Source organism: Pleuronectes platessa, chromosome 16 (genome assembly GCF_947347685.1).
Source record: "Pleuronectes platessa chromosome 16, fPlePla1.1, whole genome shotgun sequence".
Taxonomy (NCBI): domain Eukaryota; kingdom Metazoa; phylum Chordata; class Actinopteri; order Pleuronectiformes; family Pleuronectidae; genus Pleuronectes; species Pleuronectes platessa.
Genome location: NC_070641.1, coordinates 14585510 through 14593981, shown reverse-complemented (window position 1 = coordinate 14593981; position 8472 = coordinate 14585510).

Sequence of the window (8472 nt, the reverse complement as noted above, 5' to 3'; positions counted from 1 at the left end):
AAGGCAGAGGGGGGCTCCTCGTGTGCAATAATATTTGGTTTGTTAATCTGCCCTTTGTGGACACGTAATACTGAGGCATTACGATAAAGCGCAGACTTTTGGCTTTATTGGTTTCTAGTGAAGGAATTTGTGTCCCCGCTGATCCCTCCAGTTTCTTTATTCAGTCTGTGAATGTTGTAAAGGTTAAAGCATTTCTGTGCTTTTCGAAAAATCAAGAGGACCCGCGGGAGTGGACATCTTACAGATGGCCCCAGCACTACAGTTACTCTGATCCAATACAGTAGATGCAGTAGAAAGCTCCCTGCCTTTGTTAGCATCGCTTTACATAACACAATGCAATACTCTCCACACAAATGAAAAGGATGGCGACACAAGAAATACCAGCAATTTGAAACTGAGTAATGAACAATAATTAATCGGAAGCTAAATGGAGCTATAGCAGCAGGGCTACTCTGGAACATGATACACCCTGCTGCAGACAGGCTATTAAACGTACACCCGTTTTAAAAATCTTATTACATTAAAATATTCTTCTTCCTATTGAAACTGTCAGCCCTCTGCCAACCGCTTATTTTCTGCAGAGCTTGATATTCTGGCCTGCCTGTATTTATCCCCTGCACTGTCTTTAACTGGACTGAAAGCCATGGAGAACCGCCAGGCAGCTCCCTCGGCTGTGTCAACGCAGCCGCCTGATAATATGGATTCTGAGGCTGATTCTAAATTCCTCCGGCGTGGCTGCATTTCTGCTCGTTTGCAACTCGGCAGGAAACAGTTGCTGACACGGTCGCCGCCGCCGCCGCACCAAGCTTTGCATTAGCGGGCTCACCTGCACGGTCTGATTGTGCAGGAGGGTTTGTGTTTATGTGCCACATTCACTGCTGCTGATGCTGATGCTGCTGGTAGGGGGGGGAGGGGGGGGGGGGTTATAAGCTGCTGCTCACTAAAACACTTTAAGCCTGATGTGGTGACAGTGTCTGGGTTAGCAACAGAACTATTAGCTAAATGCTGCCAATGCTTTATTTGGCTTATTTCTGCAGATGAGGTTGTGATAACACTTTGGATTCTTCAGATTTATCCTGCCATCTAAATAATACTGGCTAACTTAAGATAACAACTTAAGTATTAATAGATTGGTAGATAGATAGATAGATAGATAGAGATAGATAGATAGATAGATAGATAGATAGATAGATAGATACTTTATTAATTCACTTTCTGAAACATTGTGAGATAAGGTGTTTTTCAGCATAATTTACAGATCTTAATGAAAAGATAGGGCATTTTTAGGAGACTGATATTGAAATTTGGTGCAGATCCAAATAAAAATCAGGAGCTTGTGGTTTTAAATGAGGTCTCATGAGGGGACTGTTGAGCTTTGGTGGAGGTGTGTATTCTACTGGGTACCACTCATGTTTATATAGGAGATAAATATAGATACTTTGAGGGTGATTCCGAATTCAAACTGCCATCTTTTAGTTTTTTTGGGTGGTTATATTGTACATTGGCTTTAATATCTGTGTTCTGACACACTCACCATTTAAATAAGTAATGGCTTCAAATTCAAAATAGCTTTTGTCTATATACTCAACGCTGGGTATTGGAGAAATATGTCAACTCAAAGCCAAATATGACCGCTCACTTTACAGTTCCTCTCTGATTGCATCTTTACTGCTGAGCCTCTGTCCTGCAGCTTGTTCTGCTGCTACTCTCAAACAAAGTCAGCACATGAGCTGATGGTCGTCTGCTGCTCATCAATGCTACTTTCATAGATAGACCTTATTCGCTCCAGGCTATGATTTCTCTTGGACTTTAATATACTTTAGTTATAATTATCTGCTGCCTTGCTGATGTGCTTCTTTGCGTGATGCTGCATATCTACTGAATCCATCTTAATTCATTAGACGCAGTCCCCTACTCATTAGTTAACTACACAGGAGTCTGTGTGCTGCCTTGTAAAGTGTTGCTTCACGTAAAACTGGTGTCAGTTTTGCATCTTACTTCCTGAGAGTATGTGTGTGTGGGGTTCACTGAAACATGCGCAGTGCAACTTTCTGAGGCGTGTGAAACAGAGCTTTTCTGTAATAGAAAAAATAAAGCGTGAATCCCGACCGAACGGGAGGAGGTTCTGCGACATTTCTGGCAGAGGCAGCGTCCTTGTTGATGCTGATGACGAGTCCTCCACCAAGAAGGACCTGAGCCAACTTCATGCAAGGCTGGAGAGGGCTATCACAGATCTTAATATCCCCTTACTGTCAAATGACACTAACACTGATATATGTTTTAGGAACTGGCAAAAATCAGGATCCACTGAGCTGGCAAGTTTTCCAATATCTGCTCCCAAGTAACCAGGGGAAGCGCTCCTGCATGTGCAGACACTGACACTAAACAAGGGTACAAACGAGAGTGTTTTCTGTGGCACGTGGGTAATGCTTTCCTAACAGCTGACAACCATTACACATAATGGTTCCTGCAAAGGACAAGGCCTCAGATTCATATATTAAGTGCCCTGTCTGGGTGATGGATAAGGACGATGTAAAGACTGGGTTTAGATACATGTGACAGACAATGGGGACCCGCTGTAGACAACGCAGAGGGAAAGTGAAGGTGGTGTGTGAGGACAGAGACAGATAAGTGTAATGAATGGGGGGAGCTGGTGGTGGTGGTGGTGGTGGTGGATCAGTGCCGCAGGCTCGAGGCCATGGGACTCGTACTATTCCATAGTAGATATGTGCTCTCTGAAACTGCTGATATACTTTAATGAGTTTAATCACTGAATTTTAAATAGTTTTGTCAGTGTTTAAAATGCAATAGATTGCGCAATTTGAATAGCTAAACATGCAAATCAATGGAGTGTAAAGACTGTGGGTAACTAGACAGATTGGGCTCCTGGTGGAATAATGTCCAATTGTTGTTTGGGATGTGGGGGGGAACGTATGCAGCCACAGTTGGGGAAATGAAAGGAGTTCCACACAGTAACCAAATGGCATTTTGGTCAAATGGGTTTCATTCTAAGTCCCCTCTGCACATTTCAAAGTGTAGTCGAGATCTATTTAACTCGTGGCTCTTTTCAGCAAATCCATCAGCCTGAAAAACGTGGAAACTTAATGTTTCCACCCTTTGAGCTCAAGGTCATGGAACACTGACAGCAGTGTGCAACAAAGGGTTGTACTTTTTTTTTATTTGGCAGTGAAGGAGCTGCAGAGTGGGAGAGATTGATTTAGTGCGCCTCAGCTACATGGGCTGCTTTTGTGGCTGGAGTTGCAATTTAGATTTAGAAGACAGAGGGGCTGCAATCAGGAAGAGGTGGTAATCAATTTTTCTTGTGTGTGTGTGTGTGTGTGTGTGTCTGTGTGTGTGTGTGTGTGTGTGTGTGTGTGTGTGTGTGTGTGTGTGTGCTGTGCTTGGACCCACAGCTGCAGAGAACAGATCCACGGCCAGTGGCAAACGAGAGAAGCTTGTGTTGATAACCATTCTGCTCTCATCACTGATACACAGATGCTGTCCGCATTCTTCATTACGCCGCCTCACCTTAATTACACAGTTTTTCTTTGTGTGACATTTAATACTTTATTTTTGTTTTTCCTACGCAGGCAAACCAATTCAGAGGAACATTAAGCGTTCAATGTCAGAGAGACAACTCCAATTTTCTGGAAAATCTAACGAAAAGCCACTTTCTGTGTTGTCAACAACAGCAAAGACTGCCAGGTAATGTGATGCCTAATGGATTCCCTCTGTCACCGGGGGAATTTGTGTATTTCGCTCACCTGAACATTTGCCCTTGCACCGCACACGGAAAGCTTATCAGAAAGTTTCACAGAGTGCTTTATTACAGCTGGATGACAGTTGAGCCAGCTGGGGTCTATATTAGTTTTAAATATATCTGTTTGTGCGGAACATGTTTTCACTTTGCTGTGATCGGCGCATGCGAGAGGGTAGAAAGATGAGTATACACTCAAGATTTAGTTTTCACCTTGCACACACCATCACTCTTCTTGACAAATTTTCCCCGGCTCAGCCTGTACATGCGGTCAAAGCAGTGCGGTCTGATCGAGAGGCACAAATGGTGTGTCTGGCATACAGCGCTGAAAGGTCAATCACTGAATTATCCTTCAGTCCCGCGGAGCATCAGACAAAGTGTCACGCTGAGTTGAGTGTTCCTGGAAGGAGTTATCAGTATGTGTCTTTGTAGAAAACAAAATTAAAAAAAAGGGAGGTATTCCCTTCAAGAGAAGAAAGGAGTTAAATATGATGATCTGATTCCTTCCCTGAGAGCTGAGGTGAAAATTCCTCATGTGCTGACTGAAAAGCAGCGAATTGGCCTGATGGAGATGGCGTCCTCTGGGGGAAACGGTTGAAACATGGAGTGCTGACAGCCCCAGTACAGGTTTCCATTGTGTGAGGGGTGAGGTCGCACCTTGGATTTCCCGTACTCCTATTAATTCATGCAACTGTCTGGAGGATGAGCCGTGCCGTGAGCCAGGGCACAGGTCGTCAATCTTTGCAGTTGAGTTTATTACAGGAGGACTGGAAGCACAGCCGGTTACTGAGCGTCTCTCGTGAAAGTAGGGGTACGAACAATATGCATTATCCGTCTGCAGAGCAGTGTGACATCAGGAACATGTATTTCTGTCGGTGCCCAACACAGTGCACATTACTGCTCGTTTACGTCTCAATCACCCTGCGGATATCCAGTCTAATGCCTTGGGCAGAGCTGGTATAGGTATAAACCACTGCAGCCTATATAATGTAAGGATAGAAATGTGGGTTTCCATGTGAGTCCCTGAAGCCAAGGCTCCCTCTCCTGCCTCTCATTATAGCAGATGTGTGGTGTACACGGCAGCAGGACAGGAGTGACACACATAGCACATAAACTGGACCATGAAATAGGCAGGTTGCCCGCAGATTGGCTGGGAACAGTAGAGGTGGTTTATTGTGTGAGCGGATGAGATGGGAGGAACAGATTTTCCTTTAATAACCAGCTGTGTGATGTGAACTCATACTGGCCCATCTAAAAACATTGGCTTCCACTCACTCAGGGGTAGGGAAATAAAAAAATAAATAAAAAGGTCCAGGACCAGTGCGCCACCACGTGAAGATTTAGCGACTGAAGATGGTGGGAGCTGCGTTTGAAATGAAGGAGTGAGCTCAAGCCGCAGAAAGATGTTCAACCTCACCATTATTCAGGATCTATATACTCACCTGATGTTATCAAGAGTTATAAACAGAGTATTGTAATGTCATTTGTATACCAGTATATTAACTGTTGCCTACAAATCAGGGAGGAATTATAATTATTATGAATTCTGTTTCTCTTTAAGCTCGTTTTTGGTCTCTACCAACTCCTGAGGGAAATCTGCCACTAGATTTCAAGAGTGAGGGTTAGGGTAAAGTTAGGATCATTTTGATGATCATAGAACATGACAGATTTGGGATTAGGGCTAGAATTTAAGCAAAAATGCAGGAAATAGGGGGGGTTGAGGGAGTAACAGCAGCCTCTAAAGGCAAGGGACTGTAACTGCAAGGCGAAACAATTTAAAGCAAACCAATTGTGACATATGATAAATTTCATTTTGTAACATTCAGTGTCCGTTCAGACGCACACATGTAGAGCGTGACATAGATAAAGCTCTGATGGAGATTTATTTAATATCACGTCATGATGTAGACTTTCTCTCAGCGCCCCCACCTGTGACGGACCTCCGGCGTCCTTTGGTTTAAGTAACATCAAGTACATAAATTATATAAATAAACAAAAAAAATGCTTAATTTATTGGTTGACTTACATCACTATTTATAATCAATCTACTCTCTATAAATCAACAGACGATTCTGGTGATATAGTTCTCATTAGATTTATTGTCAATTTACATATTAGATATTGATATTGCACATGGTGAAATGAAAGCTGACCACAGCTACGCAAGAAGAATCTGTACGACACATGTAGTGGTTATCTGTTCAACTGGTTAATGTATTATTTTGTGTTTTTACCAGGGATGGGCGTTCGATTAAATTGTCTTCGTCGATCGTCGGGAAAGTTAATGACGAATTTTCGATTAACCATTCATATTTTCAAGTTAAAAAATTCACTATTTATAAGCTACATTAAAATGCAATGAAAAAAAAAAGCGTGTTTCCTCATTGAGATCTTTATTACAAGATGAACAAAATATGCGCTGCCGTAATCTTAAGCAGCGGAGCCGACAGCTAGAAGCCGGTGCTACTAAACACAACTGACCCTCGTTTTTTTTCCCTCCAAAATAAAATAATAATAATATAAAAAAACATTATTTCATCGACGAAATTCTTAATGATCAATTAATCGATCGTCGATTAATTATGCCCATCCCTAGTTTTTACTAAGCAAAGATTATTTTGAAGGTTATAATTTTTACCTCAGTGTGTGTGACCTCACAGATCTGAGTACCTTTGAACAGGGTAAAAATGTCTTACTGAAATCAGTGGACTTATTATTCATTAAAAAGGCAATTTACCTTCATTATTTTCATTTTAATGACATTAATTATATGTTTGACCTTCTAGAGATGTTTTATTATTTTTGCTACACCCACTGAGCCCATGCAATTGGAACATTTATCTCACAATTATAATACTTTCAACAACGGTCTGCATGCGATTCGAGGTCTAGATCGGGCCCAGGGTTATAGTGTCTCTGTTCCATGCAAAGGTAAAATCCTGCCAATCCAAGGTCCAAATGCAAAGGTATGAATGAACTTGAATACAAAGATTTCCTCAAGTGTCGTCGCTTGTAACAACCTTCAATATTTGAATGTAGATGTAGAGTCGGAGGAGAACATGCTTCCCATTGAATGTGCAGCTGAAATGAAGAATAATAACAATACGAGCACAACAGCAGTAAAGCAGTGAAGGATACGGTCCAGTGAATAGAGAGGATACCTAGACATCTACATGCATAGACGTGTTGCTATAATAACCATCCCCACCTACAGAAATCAGCTTAGAAAAGTTGTTTTCCACTGTTATAGAAAAAAAGTAGTATAATAATAATGGCAAAAATACATATATATAATACAATGCAGCATTCAAAGCTCATGCTGTATCCTGTAGATCAAGGCAGAGCAGAGGCAGATTTAAACCCTAACACCGAAGCTTTGCTATGCCTCTGTGCCTTTCGATGCCTCCTCTCACAAAGAGTTAAGTCGCAGCACTAAACTTGCAGCAAACTCTCCAAAAGCAGATGAGACTGTGACCTTGATTGGGAATTCCCATCAATCTAACAGACGGTGCAGAGTCGTCCCTTAGCAATATTCAGTGCATGCAATATTACGTTACCTTGAGCTAATGGATTTGAGTGTTGAGACAAAGTGATCCGGCTGCATCTGCCGCTTTTGTTTAAAATAAACACTTTGCCAGTGCGTGCAAAAACACACACGCGCGCACACACACCAACTGATGCTTCACTGCGAAGCTTTCCAATCGATGGCAGACCTTTACTCTCGCTCCGCTTCCTAAATGTGTCATACCAGGAAGAGGACTGAATCCTCCTCTCCGTCTTTCTTCCCGTCGTCGTCTCACATTACGCCTCCCTCTCCGTCTCGGACATGTCAGCAGAGTCTGCGTGACATATCCCATAGGTGTGTGTGCTGCAGATGGCTTCAAGTTTAGGATGAAAGGCAATCCCATTTGGCAGCCCCCTAATGGAGGAGCCTGCTCTCTTCCACCCGTGTCTGCTCTGTTCAGCAGGTTAGATTGTGGGCACGGGGCGCTGACTGTCACTGCAAAAATGACAGTCTCCTGACCGGCCGGGTTCCCTTTGAAGCCGCTGCCTCCGGGTCTGCCCCGGGGCAGTCGAGGCACGCTGGGGTCTGCCATAGGTGGAGGAGTCCTGCGGTACCTCGGCTCATTTTGATTAATGGACCTCTCTCTGCCCCTGAGTGAGCAATTATCAGAGGGTAGGCAAAGTCGTTCATCACTGTAACCGAGCACCAGGTCTCTTCCACTGTCGAAAGTCATACCTGCGGGGCGAGGGGTCTACGTCCACGTCCACATTACCTCCCCCTCCCCCTCCGCCTCCGCCTCCTCCTCTTCCCCATAAACCATGGCTGCTGCACCATGTTCGACCAGGAAGGCGTGTTTACAATGGGTCGGGGCGGTGTAGGCTTTGGGTGGGATACGGAGTGCAGACGCCGCTGCTTTACGAGCAGATCGGATTTCCCCCGCTGTAATTGTTTAGCTGCTGCCTGGGCTTTCTTACCTTGATCAAATTCAAGCCTGCATGTTATTGTGAGATCAAGTTCCTAATCAGTGCTGTGGCACCAAGCCTGGAATTCACTTAGTCTCTGAAACATGACTGGTAGGTGCTGCGGATGCGTGCGGAATACTAACTGTCTTACTCGGCTCCTTTATTTCAACTCACATCAGCACAAGTTGCTATTTGATCACCAATAACAATAAATACAGCACTATATATTTTCTTTTGATCACATGAAA